The sequence below is a fragment of the Cavia porcellus genome, unplaced genomic scaffold (genome assembly GCF_034190915.1).
Source record: "Cavia porcellus strain 051 isolate PalLab524CR breed Dunkin Hartley unplaced genomic scaffold, mCavPor4.1 scaffold_7, whole genome shotgun sequence".
Classification (NCBI taxonomy): Eukaryota; Metazoa; Chordata; class Mammalia; order Rodentia; family Caviidae; genus Cavia; species Cavia porcellus.
Genome location: NW_026947490.1, coordinates 31,079,247 through 31,095,686, shown reverse-complemented (window position 1 = coordinate 31,095,686; position 16,440 = coordinate 31,079,247).

The following is a 16,440-nucleotide window of genomic DNA, read 5'->3' as shown; positions in this document are numbered from 1 at the left end:
TAGTATAACTTCAGTCCAGAGATTGTAATGCCTAATGCCTTCCCTTTGCTGCTTAGAATTGTCTTTGCTATTCTAGGTCTCTTCTCACTCCACATGAATTTTAGGAGTGATTTCACTGGCTCTATGAGGTATATTGATGGTATTTTATTGGGATTGCATTGAATCTGTAAACATTTTTGGGAGAATGACCATTTTCACAATATTATTCTCCCTATCCATGAGCAAGGGATGTCTTTCCATTTTCTGAGACCATTTCAAATTTATTTTTGTAGTGTATTATCATATTCTCTGTATGGGTCTTTCACTACTTTCATGAGAGTAATTCCAAAATATTTCATTTTTTGATTGTTAGTGTGAAGGATGTGGCTTTTCTTATTTCTGTCAGTGATTTTGTTGTAGTGTATAGGAATGCTATTGAATTTTGAGTATTGATTTTGTATCCAGCTACATTGCTGAATTTATTTATTATATCTATGAGTTTCTCAGTGGAGATTTTGGTGTCTATTATGTAGAGTATCATGTTATCTGCAAACAATGATAATTTAACTTCTTCTTTTCCTATCTTTACCCCTTTTATTTCTCTCTCTTTTCTAATTTCTCTAGCTATTAGTTCCAGTACTATATTAAATAGGAAAATTGACCAGGAACATCCTTGTCTTGTGCCTCATTTTAAAGTAAAGGTCTTCAATTTTTGGCCATTTAGTATGATAGTGGCTGTTGAGTTGTCATAGATGGCCTTTATCATATTGAGGTAAAGACTATCTGTTCCAATTTTTTGTAAGTTTCTTATCATAAATGAATGTTGGACCTTATCAAAAGCGTTTTCTGCATCTATATTAATGATCATGTGATTCTTACATTGCTTTTATTGATATGTTGGATTATATTTATTGATTTACATATTTTGAACCATCCCTACATGCCTGGGATGAATCCCACTTGGTCATGGTGTATAATCTTCTTGATGATTTGCTGCATCCTATTTGCCAATATTTTTTGTGGATTTTTGCATCTGTGTTCATTATGGAGATTGGTCTCTAGTTCTCTTTTTTTGCTGGATCTTTATCAGGTTTTGGTACTAGAGTAATATTTGCTTCTAGGAATGACTTAGGAAGGATTGCTTCCCTTTCAATTTCATTGAATAGTTTGAGGAGTGTCAGCATTAATTCTTCTTTCTACCTCTTGTATAATTCTGCAGTGAATCCATCTGGGAATGGGCTCCTTTTGTAGATAAGGACTTAATTACATTTCCAATTTCATTAATAGAAATTGGGTTGCTCATCATTTTTACATCTTCTTGACCTAGCTGAGTACTTCATATGTTTCTAGGAATCTGTCTGTTTCTTCTGTGTTATTAAATGTATGAGAGTATATGTTTTCAAAATACTTGTTGCTGATCTTCTATATTTCTACAGAGTCTGCAGTGATTTCAACATTTCATTCCTTATTGAAATAATTTGAGCTTTTTCTTCCCTTTTTAAATAAGGTTGACTAGGGGCTTATCAATTTTATTTATTCTTTCAAAGAACCAACTTTTTGATTCATTGATTCTTTGGATTGTTTACTTAGTCTCTATTGCATTGATTTCTGCTCTGATTTTTATAATTTCCTCTCTTCTTTTGGCTTTGGGCTTGATTTACTCTCCTTTTTCTAGCTTTTGAGGTGTACCGTCAGGTTGTTTACTTGTATTCATTCTGTTTTACTGATATGGGAATTCAGTGCATAAATTTTCCTCTGAGGATGGCTTTCATTGTATCCTACAGATTCCAGTAAGTTGTATTTGTATTTTCGTTTGCTTGTAGGTATTGTATAATATCTTAATTTCCCCTGTGAGTCAAGAGTGTGCTATTCAGTTTCCTCATGTTTTTAGAATTTTTGCAGTATGTTTTATTTTTAATTCCTAATTTCATGGTGCTATGATCCGATAACATGCAAGGGATAGGTTCCACACTTTCTCATTTATTGTAATATGTTCGGTAAGTTAATATATAGTCTATTTTAGGGAATGACCCATGTACTGAGAGAAGAATGTGTATTCTGATGTTGTTGTATGGAACATTTTGTAGTTGTCTATCAAGTCCATTTGTTCATAGGTGTGATTCACTTCTGTTATTTCTTTCCTGATTTTCTGTCTGGTTGATCTGTCCCTGGTGTCAATGGTGTGTTAATGTCTTCTGTTATAATTGTGTTACTGCTAATTTGGTTTTCCATTTCTGTTAATACTTGTTTTATGTAACTGGGCACTCTGGAGTTTGGTGCATATATATTTAAGATTGTGATCTTTTTCTCTTGAAGTTTTCCGCTAACCAGTATGTAATGACATTCTTTATCTCTTCTGATAATTACTGGTTTGAACTTCACATTGTCAGCAAACAGAATAGCTACCCGCGCCTTATTTTGGGTTCCTGTGGCATGAAATATTTTTTTTCAGCCTTTGGCTTTCAGTATGTGAGTATTCTTTTGGATTAGATGGGTATCTTGTAAACAGCATATGATGGTTTTTGTTTCTTGATCCACTCTGCCAGTCTGTTTCTTTTAATTGGTGCATTGAGACTGTTTACATTAATGATTTTAACTGTTATATGTTAATTTATTGTTGACATGTTATCTTTCTGCTGTTGCATCTTTATCTTTCTGGTCACTTTAATTGTCTGCTTTGCTTAGTGGTTTTATCCAGGAGTATCTAATCTGTCTTTCAGTATTCTTTGCAGGTTTGGCTTGGTCATCATGAAGTTCTTCAGCTGTTCTTTGTCATGGAAGTATCTTATTTCTCCATCCATTTTGAAGGACAGTTTTACAGAGTACATCAGTCTAGGGTGGAAATCATTTTCCTTTAGGATCTGAAATGCTTCACTTCAAGCTCTTCTTGACTTAATTGTTTGTGCTGAGAAGTCTGCTGTGATTTCTGATAGGTTTTCCTTTAGAAGTGATCTGTCTTTTCTCTCTGACAGCTATTAATATTCTATACTTTTGCTAAATTTCTGGGATGGTGATTATTATATGTCTGTGTGTAGTTTAATTTTAATTATGGCTCTTTGGATTTATATATTCTTCCCTGATCATGATATCAGTTTCCAATCTCATGTTCGGGTAATTTTCAGCTATTACTTCTCTAAATATCTTCTTGACATGCTTTATGTTGTCCCCTTCTTTTTCATTTATCCCTATCAATCTTGTGTTATTTTTCTTTGCATCATCTTGCAGTTGTTATATTGTTGTTTCCTGATTCCTTGTTATTTTTAAAAGACTTCCTTTCCTGTTCACTAGGTGCAATCTTGTCTTTGAGATCTGAAATTCTATCTTCACTTTTATTGAGGTGGTTTTTACAGCTTTCAGTGGAATTTTTGATTTCCTGTATATCTCTTTGCATCTGCTTCATGTATTCTCTTTCTTTCTTATACTGTTCATCAAGGATTCTACCTTTTTGTTTAGTTCCTCCAATTTTTTAAATGTGTCTTCTTTAGATATATTGCACATGTCTTTCATTTTTTTATCATTTCCTCTTTTACCTGGGAGAATATTTCCAGTTTGAATTCCTTTAAAGCCTCCGGAGTTGCTTTTTGTATTTCAGTTGCTATTATGTCTGATATTTCAGGTGTATGACCTATATTTTCTTCTGTGTTCATAGCTCCTAAGGTTTTTTGTGATGGGCTGGAGTTTTGAGATTGTAGTTTCATTTTTGTTTTGTCATTTTCCTGTATTTCTGTTTTTCAAGAGTTATTCTAAGGCTTCCCCAAGGCCTGTTGGAAATCCTCTTCTATGTCCTCAGCTCCTGGGACTCTGGTCACCCAATTCTCTGGAATAAGAGAGGGTCACTGGGGCTGGGGAAGCCCAGCACAAGACCTGACAAGCTGGTAGAGTGCAACAAGAAAACATGAAGCTCCCTAACTGGGGCTGAGCAAGGATCCCAAACTAGCTGATCTTGGGGGATGGCATGGGGACACTCATCCCAGGCCGCCCAGCCTCTGAAATCGATGGCACTGGCAGATCCAGAACTCGAGAGTCTGCCAAGCCCAGCAGGGTGAAGTCAGACATGTACAGGTCAGTACAAGACCAGCTGAGCTGTCTGGTGGAACAGGAAGCTGCGAAATTCCCTGTCCAAGGCCAAGCAAGGGTCCCAAACTAGTTGGGCTCTGGGGATGGTGCAGGAACACTCACCCAGACCACCCAGCCTCTGGAACGAATGGCACTGGCAGGCCCAGAACTCCAGAATTCACCAAGTCCTTCAGGGAACTGATCATTCTTTATAGCTGAGTAGTACTGCATTGTATAAAAATATCACTTATTTATTATCCATTTCTCAGTTGATGGGCATTTGGGTTGTTTCTAAGATTTTGCAATTACAAATTGAGCTGCTATTAGTATGAGTGTACATATATTGCTGTGGAATGATGTTTTTAATTCTTCTGGAAGAAAAACACAGAAGGAGAATAGCTGGTGCAAATAGAACCTCCAGTCATCATTTTTGAGAAATCTCCACATTCAATTCTAAGGTATTTGGAGGAGACTACACCAACCATGGAGAAGTGTAACTTTTCATCATACCTCCTCCAGCATTTGGTATATGTTGACTTCTTGATATGACTATTGACTTCTTGATTGACTATTCTTTCTAGTCTGAAATGGATTCTTAGTGATGTTGTAATTTGTATGTCTTGAATGACCAATCACGATGGGCACTTTTTCAAATTGCCATTTGCATTTCTTCATCAGAGAATTGCATATTCATGTCAGATGCCTAATTTTGGATAGGCGTCTTTGAATTGGAGGGGCTTTTTTCAATTTTTTATCCATTCTAGATAGAAATCTTGTCTGAGTAGAAGTACTGTTGATTCTTTTCCATCAACTAATAGAATTAGTATTACAGTTATCTGAAATCACTCATGTATATGTATGAAAATATATAGATTTGTATGCTTTTTGTTTTCCCTCCCTTCATTTCTTCTATCTGTATTTTTGTCTGCATCTTCAATTCTGTTCCATTGATCCTCAGTTCTGCTTTTTTGCCACTACCATACAGATTTTATTACAGTATAATTTCAAGTTAAGGATTCCGATACCTTCTGCCCTTGCTTTGTTGCCCAAGATATCTGTTGCTTTTCTAGGTCTCTTCTGATTCCAGATGAATTTCTGGGAATGATTTCCCTTGATCTGTGAGACACGCTAAAGCTATTTTCATGGGAATTGCATGATATGTGTAACAGTTTTGGGTAATATGAGAATTTTCATAATATTGGTTATTCCTATCCATGAGCAGGGAATATCTTTTCACTTTCTGAGATCCTCTTAAATCTCCTGTTTCAGAGAATGCTAAGTTTCAACATGTAGATCTTTTACCTCCTTTCTTAGGTAGACTGCTAAGTAAATCATTTCTATGGAAGCTATTGTGACAGGTGTTGTTTTCTAATTTCTCTTTCAGTGATATTGGTTTTTTCTGTGTTTTAAAGAATGTTATTGATTTTTGACTGTTGACTTTGAATCCAGCTATGCTGATGAATTTGCTTATTATAATCTAGTAGAATTTTAGTGAAGTCCTTGGTGTCTTCTATGTAGAGTACCATGTCATCTGTACATAATGATAATTTAACTTCTTCCTTTCCTATCCTTATTCCTTCTATTATTGTCTTTTATCTAATTGCTCTGTTTAATATTTCCAGAACTATACTGATTAGGAATGGTGATAGTGGAATTTCTTGTTTTGTTCTTGATTTTAGTGTGAAAACTTTCACTTTTTTGTCCACTTAGTACGATGTTGGCTGTTGGTTTGTCTTGCATGGCTTTTATCAGATTGAGATAAAGACTATTAGTTCTAATTTTCTACAGGGTTTTATCATGAATGAACATTGTACTTTAAAAAAAGCTTTCTGTACCTTTATTAATATGATGACATGGGTTTTTTCTTTCACTCTGTTGATATGGTATATTATATTATTGATATGCATACGTGGAAGTATCCCTGCATTTCTGTGATGAATCCCATTTCATCATGTTGTACAATTTTCTTGATAATTTGCTATGCTCTCTCTATGAGTGTTTTAATGAGAATTTTTGCATCTGAACTCACCACCATATTAGCATGAAATTCCCTTTTTTAAAATGGGGCTTTTTCTAATTTCAGTATCAGGATAATACTTGCCTCTAGGAATGAGTCAGGGAGAATTGCTTCCTTTTGCACTTCATTAATGTGTTTGAGTTATTTGAGAAATTAAGTCTCTAAATTTCTTGTAGAATTCACCCACAAATACTTCAACATCTAGGTTTTCTATGTTAGTCAGGGTTTTTTTGTTACATTTTCACATTCACTGATACACTGGGTTATTCATAAGTTTTACATCTTGTCCATTTTGATAATGCATATATTTCTAGGCATCTGTTCATTTCTTCTGTATTCTATACTATGCAAGAAATATTTTTGAAGTAGTTCTTGATGAACTCCTGAATTTCCACAGGATCTGTAGAAACTTTACCCATTTTGTTCCTCATTGCATGAATTAGAGATTTTTTCAGCTTTGGTTTGGTAAGACTGGGTAGGGATTTATCCACTGTTTCTTCTTTGAAAAAACCAACTCTTCAATTCAATAATTTTTGTATTGTTTATTTAGTTTCCACTGCATTAATTTTTTTGAATTGAAACTTACATTTTCTTCTCTTGTATTGGCTTTGTGCTTGACTTGCTGTTTTGTTACTAGAAGCTAGGAGAGTAGCACTGGATTGTTAATTGTATTCACTGTTTTCTTAATGTGAGGATTCACTGCTGTAAGCTTTCCACGTAGGACAGCTTTCATTGTATCCCACAAGTTCTGATATATTCACCTAACATTTTCAATTTGATTTTAGATATTGATTAATTTCTTCTGTAATTACATCTGTGACATATTGGTTCTTCTGGAGGGTATCATTTAACTTCCCAATGTTTATGGAGCTTTTGCATGAATATCTATACATCAAAAAACCATCTATATCTATATACATTTTCAAAACAAGATGGTAGGTATTTGCAAGGTATTGTTATATTTCATATTGTTATCTTCAAATGCTGACCATATTCCCAGATACAGGAATTAAATAAAATAGTAAAATGAAACACAGCATTGCATTTCAAAATGGAGATAAAACTAAATGCCCCACAGTTGCCACAATGTGCAATGCCATTCTCAAAATAGATGTCCAGACCTGCAAAGTCAATCAATCAGTATAAGCATCAAGTGATTACTTTCTCCTCAGGTGCTGTCATCTCACTATTAATTCCTTAAAATCAGCCAGTTGCTTCTCAGGGGAGGGGATTCTATTCTTTAGTGCAAGCCTATGCACTGGCTAGCACATGGGAGGATGTGATTTGGCTTCTTGACTTTCTTTCTGTTCCCATGATAAGCCCTGGCTCATAGGAACTCATAGATTGGTTTCTTGATTGTTTTCCTGTTCCCCATGGCTGACCCGGGCTCATGGAAATGGATGGTTTGGCTTCTTAATTCTCTTTCTGTTCCACATGGCTAGCAATGATTAATGGAACAGTGAGATTTGGCTTCTTATTTTTTCCTTCTGCATGGCTTGCCTAGGCTCATGGGAAGGCCTGGTTTGCATTCTTAATAATCTAAATCCCACAAGGATGGCCCTGGATCAATGGAATATGTAGTTTGACTTTATTGTGTTTCCCCTTGGAATGGCTGGCCCTGCACCACAGGAAGGCATGGTTTGGCTTCTCGGTTCTCTTCTCATTGTTCAGGACTGGTGCTGGCTCATGAGAAATTGTAGTTTGCCTTGACTCTCTTTCCATCTCACATGGATAGCCCTCCTGACAAGAAGGTGTTATTTGACTTCTTGATTGGCTTCCCAATTTCCATAAGGGTGGCCCTTGGCTCATAAGAATGCATGGTTTGGTTCTTTATTTACTTCCTGTTCCACATAGCTGGCCATGGCTCACTGTAAAGTATGCTTTGGCTTCTTGATTCTCTTTCAGTTCCCAAAAGCCAAAAAGCATTCAAAGTTTATACCCACTTTTCAATGGGGAAGAATAAGAAGACAAATTTGAAAGGTGTCAGTAGCAGACATAAAATTAGACTAAGTACAATGTGCATCTTTACTCTTAGCATTCTTGATTTCTTGGTTAGGATAGACCACAATTTTCTATATGCTAATACTTACAAGTCCTAGAAGCAAATTAGTCCAAGATGACATTGGACTTATTGTGGCAAGAATGACTAACTTGTGGTGATAGAAAAAGATTTCCCTTAAAGGCAAGAGCAAGTGTGAAATAACGTTAACTATTAAAATAATTGTACTTTAAGCATTTGAACAAGAAAGAAATCTGGCCACTCTCTTCTTAGAACCCTGGATCCAGCTAGGAGTGAAATTAGGGAGTGTCCTTGGTAAACCTACCAGCCTGTGAGTGGAGAATCAAACATGCTATCCCTCCCCATGTTCATTAGCAACCCAGGGCAGAGGTCTGAGCATCTCTTGGGAGGATGACCATATGAACTATAACAAATAGGAGGGATTTCTTTCCATCTTCTCTTTGAAGGCAAACATTGTTTTCATTGTTTCGTTAGGCTATGATTAATGGTTTTGCTCCTTCCAATATTCACTTTCAATTGGTTTTATAATGTTCTGGTTTGATTTTGTTATACCTAAATGATTGAATAGCTATTATGAAAACAAAAAGATGCACTGTGGTACCTATTACAGTTATACCAGTGTCCTGCTCTGAAGTTCTGCACCAATTTCACTGCATTGCCTAAATTGGCTTTGTTCTATCTCCTTCCTTAAAAGAAAAAAAAAAAAAACTAAATAATTGGAAAATGTTGTGGCAAGGTAATATATAGAAACCAAAGTATGACTAGGATATAAGGATAGGAGATGATTTATTGATTATAGAAGTATATTTATTAATGGATGACTACGAAATTTCACTAATAAGTAGATTTGAAAGATACAACATGAATCTAAAGAGTAGTAATATGTGCATTAAATTAAAATTGATTTGTATTGAGACTAGAAGTGTCATCAGAATTTTTAAAACTAAGTTTGGATTTAGCTGAGTGGCAAAGCACTCATGAGTTCAATTTCAGGGACCAAAAAAATAAATAAAGTTCCGTGAGATATAATTTACACACAGTGTAATTGAAATTTGTTCATTTTAAGTATACAATTCAGTAACTCAGTACATTTACAGAATTGTAAAACAATCTCTATATTATAATTTTAGAATATTTCAGTGCATCCAAAACATGTTTTTTTACAAAAAAGTTTATGCAATCTTTGACAACAATCGTGGAGAGTTAAGTTCATTAACTGAGGTGCCACTATATATAAGTTTTATAGGGACTGAACCCAGGGACCAGCATTTCTGACAGAGCAGAGACAGAGCATTTTCTGAATGTTTAAATTACCCATGATTTGGGTAAACCTTGTGATCATCTAGACTTAGCTTCCCAGAGTACTTAGATTACAGGTGTGTGCTTCCATGTCTGGTGATATATATTAGGCTGTGAAAATAACTGTGGCATTTTTCTTCAGCTTGCTTAGTATACCACTCACACTTGGAGTGACCAGTGACACTGACTTTCCTGAAAATGTCTCTTGTTGTGAACTTGAGAGAACTCTCTCAGTGAAACGTACAACATGACCATCATTAGAAAAAAAACAGTCTAAGTAGATTTACTGATAGAGTTTGTGTTCATTCTCCCTTCACCCAACCCAGCTGAAAGTTGCCCTGGGTTAGGACTTGGCACTAAGGACAGATGCCAGCACCACCATGTTGGACTTCTCATGCTCCAATTTCATGACCCAACAAAATTCTTTTATGATTGACCTAGTTTCAGGTATTTGCTATAGTAAGCAAAAATGGATGTAAACAAAGGTAACACAAAGTTACCCATTCTGTAGACATTAGGAGTCCTACCAAAAGGAATTTGGTTCCCTAGAAGTGTCAGAAGATTACATCTCCCTATAAAATGTGAATTCCCAGGTCATGTGAGGTTCAGGCACCAATATCAGAACTTTTTAAAACTACTTTAACATATAATTGTAGAAAATGATGCACTTAGTGAGGGCAAGGCATGATGGGGTCTACCTTCTCACCCAGCAGGCTCTACAAGGACTTGACCACACCTTTGCATGTACCTGACCTTAGGCAAGAAAAACTCAGCTTGACTCCTGCTTCTGGCACTATGAGATCACACTTCCAGGAAGCACATACAAGGCAGGCCAGATCTAACTTACTGCAGAAATTTACCTCTGGACCTAATGTTTGCCAAGGAGGTGCTATGCCCTGGCTTCGTTACTCTTTTATCCCGCATCACCAACCTAAGAAACAGAGTGACAGAAAACCACAGGCACTATGGGCAGCTGTGTACCCAGAGGCCTAGACAGTCCATGACTCAGAGATCAATAGGTCCATGCCAAAAGTTGGTTTTACCAAGAAATCCTTAAAAGCTCTAGATCATGCTCCAGAAGCTTGGTGGCGGAAAATTGGTCATTTTAACTTAAAGGGAAATTTTGAAGAGACTCCATTTACTTGTTCAGTTCTGCTTTAAGAAGCCTGGATTGTTCTGCTCAGTGTGGAGGTGCACACCTGTAATCACAGTGCAAAGAAGTCTGTGGCTGAAGGATCTCACTGCAAACTGAATGTGAATCTGGGATACAGAGTGAGTTCAAAGTCAGGCTGCACTATCTAGTGAGACCCTACCTCAACACAAACAAACAAACCACATGAAATAACAGAAAAAATACCATGTCCTAAACAGTAGAACCACAATGGACTTATGGAAGCAATAGTTGAATGAAAGCAGGCATCAAGAAGAAGTAAATGTAAGCTCATGAGAATTTAGGAATGTTTGTTGCCATGGAGTAACTTGTTCAAAACTGACTGGTGCCTTTTTCTTTTCTTTTGGTTTTTTGTTTTTTTTTTTTGAGACAGGATTTCACTGTGTAAGTCAGGCTTGCCTTGAACTCACACTGTAACCCAGGCTGGCCTTGCTCTAATGGTGATCCTCTTGTCTCAACCTCGGGAGTGCTAAGATTGTAGGCATGTGCCACCACGCCCTCCTAACTGACACATTTTTAATGTTATTTCCAATTTAGCTTCCCAAGGTTAAGGATGGGGTCTCATTATATTTGTATTACTTTTAAAATCTTGGTTTTAGGTTTCCTTTCGTAGAATAGTATGGCACATACCTGTAGTCCCAGGACTCAGAAAGCTGAGGGAGGATAATTTCCAGTTTGAGGCCAATCTGGCCCACAAAATAGACCCTGTATCAAAACACAAAATACTTTCTTACTATTTACGTTCTTATGTTCTGTTCCATTTGAAAAATTACTTGTTTATAATCCATCGAGGAGTATATTGATTTTTACTGGATAATTAACCTCAATGAACTACTCTTATTAATAAGTCTGCTCAACATGTTTATGATAAACAGCTCTGCGTAAGTTGAGAAATTTGGTGTTTTTCAATGTGCTACCTTCACCTGACTACAGTAAAAATCTGGTGGTCTCAGTTATTACCTTAGTCACTTCATACCTTTAAATCGAAGCAAAACAAATCCCAAATAAAGAAAACATGCTTTAGGCTTATATACTTTGTATTACCTTTGAATTGAAATGAAATTGCTTTTCTTTATCCAAAAGTTCTATTTGCAAATTTTGTTATGGTAGTACAGATATTATGTGCTATTTTATGTAGTAATTTTCACACAATTAAGAATAATTCTGCTAGGCATGTTGGTACATGACTGTAGTTCCAGTACTCAGGATGCTGAGAAAGGAAGATTGCTTTGAGGTCAATTCCAGACTGCACTACACAGTGAATTTAAGTCCAGCTTGAACAACAAAGAAACAAACACAAGAATAATTCTGATTTTCTTTGTTTATTTTTTGTCTCAATGTAATTAATAAATGCGTTAGTTCCAAATGAAGAAAGTAAGGACAAACAGAGTGATACAGAGAGGTATTAGAAGGCTGGTCTGACAGCACAAACTCTGAAGTGCTGCAAAATGTTACTATGTGCTATAGCAATACGTTAAGAGACAGATAAAAATCATAGAAGTAGAATGTTTGGATAAACTGTGAAAAATTAATCAAGAAAAAACCTAAACCATCTAATCTCAGTTTTCTGAGTCAGTTGAAAAATCACTAACTTTGGCAATTACTGTATTGGACAATGTATTATTAGGAAGAATCCCATTATCTCGGTGTAGCTAATTACTCTAATTTTTTTATTTTAAACAGGATAAAATGAATAAAATCAATCAAAAGAAATGAGTGTAAGTGATATAGGACTTCAAAGCATTATGAAATTGACATTAGCTACCATTATGCCTTTTGATATCTTCAAAATAGTAGCAGATAACTTTGAACATAGTAAAAAATCAAAGGGAACAGAATAGAATAAAAACAATAAAATCAAGACAATGAGTGCAGTAAAGGATTTCAAAAAACAAGCAAATAGTATATCCAACATAGCTGCTATACTATACCTTGCTATCTTGGAAATAACTGCTCCTGCCAATGTATATGACATAATCAAACAAAAAAGAATAAAACCTAACCCTCAAAACAATGGAAATAATATAGAACCTAAAAACAAAGCCATGGGGAATCAACAATACCCACAATTCTCAGGAGGAGACCCTCCTATATGTCACACTTTTTAACACTTTCCTCTGAACTTGTGAGCAGACCTCTGGCCCTAAATCTGCAGTGTCAGTGAAACACCAAAGGAACACAAGCATTCAATTGCACTTCACCTCCATATCTATCATCACAGTCTATGTTTTTCCAGATAACTGTGTCACTTACAGGAGTGGAATGGAGTTGGGGGAGATTGGTACTTCTTGCTTTTCTTTCTACCGGTGGACTATTCCACTGGTGACCTGTGCATGGTGCTCATTCTCAGACTGGGCTTGCTTCCTAGTGTGGCCATATTCTCCCTTCCACAAGTCTGAAAATGGTGCTCACTCAAGATGGAGGCTTCTTTTTGCTCTTCCCACTGGGGCAGCAGTCCGTGCATGGCACTGGTTCCAAGACTCGGTTTTCTGCCTGGTATGGCCTTGTTTGCACCCCCCAAGCTGTGACTTCTACCTCTAATATGTATATTAAAATTTCCTAGGTTATGTTCCAGGGATATGAAGACTGCTTTTGGTGAAAACACCGATTCTGCTCGACCTTACAGATATTTACTGGGTAATGAAAATAGAACAAAATGCTTGACCTCTTTTTCTTTATATTGTGACTGTCTCTGTCTTAGTTACTTTCTCATTCATGGGACAAAATACTCAATAAGTAAAATGAGAGGTTTACTTGGATCACAACTTACACATGTTGCAGTTCATAGAGTGCTGTCTCAAGTTGCACATTATGGCAAAAGAGAAATAGTTCATGGTATTATAGCCAGGAAGCAGGCTTCAAGGGAGGAGAAGAGACATGCTAAGTTAGGGACAGTCCATATATTCACTTTTTTTGAACCAAGGTAAATGATGATTTTTTCCCACAATTTTACAGGATATCATGAAGCTTTCTGTATAAGGCTTATTGGTAATTTATTTCATTCCAAGTATAATTGTGCTAGATGTAGTGAGCACAGTTCTCTTTGACTAATGTCCTAATTGCTCATTCACACTGGTATAAAGATACCTGCATGGATTTCTCAGGAAAAATTTGTAGATGAAGTTTTGAGCACAGAGAGGGGGTGGAGATACCTACATCACACACAGGGAAGATTTCATCCAAACCAAGAGTCCCTTGATGTCATTCCTAATTTTTGGCAGTTAAACAGAACCCCTTAGACAGGACTAACAGCCATTAAACCGAACATTCTCTCAATGGAAAAGGGGAAATAGTTCTTAAAACACTTTGAGTCACACAATATTATGTAAATATGGGAGATGAGGGAGAAAGGAGACAAGCCAGCCTGTGGTCAAATCTGAAGTAGACTTTCCTATCATGGTAAAATAATCACCTAAAACAATGTCAATAAAGAGCCACTCATTCATTAACATGGGCATGGACTCTCATGACCAGTTGAAAATCCCTGGACACGTGGGGCCATAGCTTTTTACCTTGTGATTCCATATTTCACCCTTTGCCTCATCTGGAGGACATCAGTAGACTTTTGTTGGGTTGTGGAGCAAGGGAGTTAGTGATTGATCACTATGGCATCAAACAGATTATGAAATTGGGAACCCCTTTGTCATCTCTTATCCTGAAGTTTCTTCTGGCCTACAGAATTGCAACTATGATTTCTGTCTTTCTTTTTCTTCAGATTGATATAATGACAGAGAAACGCGAGGTTGTTGCCGCTGTGGAAGTTCTTCCCTGAGATTTCCAATGGTGCATGGGAGTATCCTAGGAATGAAAAACGTCAGTCTTCAGTTGCTCAGTCTTACAAAACCTCCAAGAGTTTTGGAGAGCAAAAGGAATGATAGCGTGAATATTAGGGAGTGCTATGAATATGACCTGGAGGTTTTCTCCCCAGAAAAAGGATGGACTGCAGATTTTGATCTGAGCATGCCTAGAATCTTCTGCCTCCTCTGTATTTCACTGTCAAGCAGACATTTATGAGTTAGTTGTCTGGTCTGAGTTTGTACACATGATTAACTTATGGCTCTGGCTTTCTGGCTTGCCTGTGTGCAAACCTGACATGTGGTTATAAGGGTCTCACACAAAATGTTAAATGTGATTATTAGTTTGAATGTCACGGCTTTGCAGTGCCTTAGAGTACATGACTAGTTTTCTGAAAAACAAGATATTTTTGCAAAAAGAATGAATTTTCATGAAATATATGGAAAAGGAATAGTTGTTGGCATTTACATATGAGATTTGATAATTATTGTTAAATAGAGTTGGTGAAAGTGGAGAGAATGGCAGGGGACAAATTCAGAATTAAAAGCGTTTTCATGCAAGCATTAAAATGGAATTTTGCTGTGTTTAAAACAGATGGCATTTTCTCAGGCAGGTTACTGTGCTATGAGTCAGTAGATCATAAGAGAGAGTTACAGGCTCAGGTATTAGCACTGAGAATACCAGATTCTAGTGTGTGCAACTGACTGTTCAGTGAGAATTTCTCACTGTCCCTACATGGGACAGTGAGCCCATGAAGAACTGCACTTGTGTCTATACAATGTAAGTTGTTTAATATGAGTAGGAAATCCAACATTCATACAGTCAGCAGGGCTGGGAAAATCCCCAGCTTATGGTGGAGAATCCAGATCTTTACGGTCCTCAGCAATCAAGAACTCAGACCTGAGGATCAGCACAGGAGACCTGTGAAGCCTAAAGTTCTTCCAGCAGAGTGGGAGGGAACCATTTTGAGTGGATGCTGGAGAGGGTGCAGAACAGAAACAGTGCCTTTTCCACCTGCATGTGGATTTCAACATGGCCTCTCATATCTGAACTGATAGTTCTCTCAAATCCAAGGCTCTGTTGCTTATGCTATTCTCCCCTAGCTGACTGGCCCATTCAGAGATTTTGAGGATCACTCTCCATCCTCATTTAGTGTTATGTTAGGACTCACATTGGTTCCATACTCAAACTCTTCTTTACACTTGTTACCTTTGCACAACAAGTTCTTTTTCCTTGAGTCTCCATCAATTTGGTTCTGTGATGGAACATAAAGTCTTGAACTTCCAGGCAACTCATAGACTAAGGGTCTAGCTTGTGCTGACAACTCGATATCGAAGTGCCAAAACTTGTGTTTTAGAAAAAATCTACTGAATGTTGCTGATTCACTGAAAAGCCCATCTCTTACCCACAGATAATGCAAGAACTCTGGAGACCTCAGTCACACTGTAAGGAGAAGGAGGTATCCAATGAAGAACTAGAGTGGGATCCTTCCCTTTTGTTCCTGGTGCTCCAATATGGAGAAAGAGAATATAAATTCAATAAAGCCTCAGCAGCTTTGGTCTAATGTACTCATTGCAATAATGACAGAATGAAGAAACAAAAGCCAAGTTGAGGAAACTGCAGGATCAGTGTGTTTGAGCCATGGAACATGAGGAGCTGCTGCCTGCACCTCTATTCTGTACAGGAATTACCAGCACAGTAAGGGAACCTGCTTGGAGTAGACAGAAGCCCAAACACTCAGGGCCCTCATTGATTTTGGTGCTGAGAATCACTAATAGGTAAGGGCTGTGCAAAGTATTGGAATGGTGTCCATGTCAGGCTGTGTAACACTGGGTTTTAAATGAAAGTATACAAAGCTCAGATCTCAGTATGAAAGAGGGAATGTCCTGTAGACTGTGGCTGTCTCTGAGTTCAAGAAGCACAGAAAAAGACGGGCCAGACCCACGGGGGCTTACGCTTTTCCCTGGATCCCTTGTGGGTGCTAAGACCTGGATTCAGCTTGTTGCTACTTCCTGCCACCTGCCTCTCCAGGAGGTCAAGTCTTTCCTAATAAATAATACCATCTATCCTACAATAAGGAATGGCTATAGAAAGAAGCTGAGC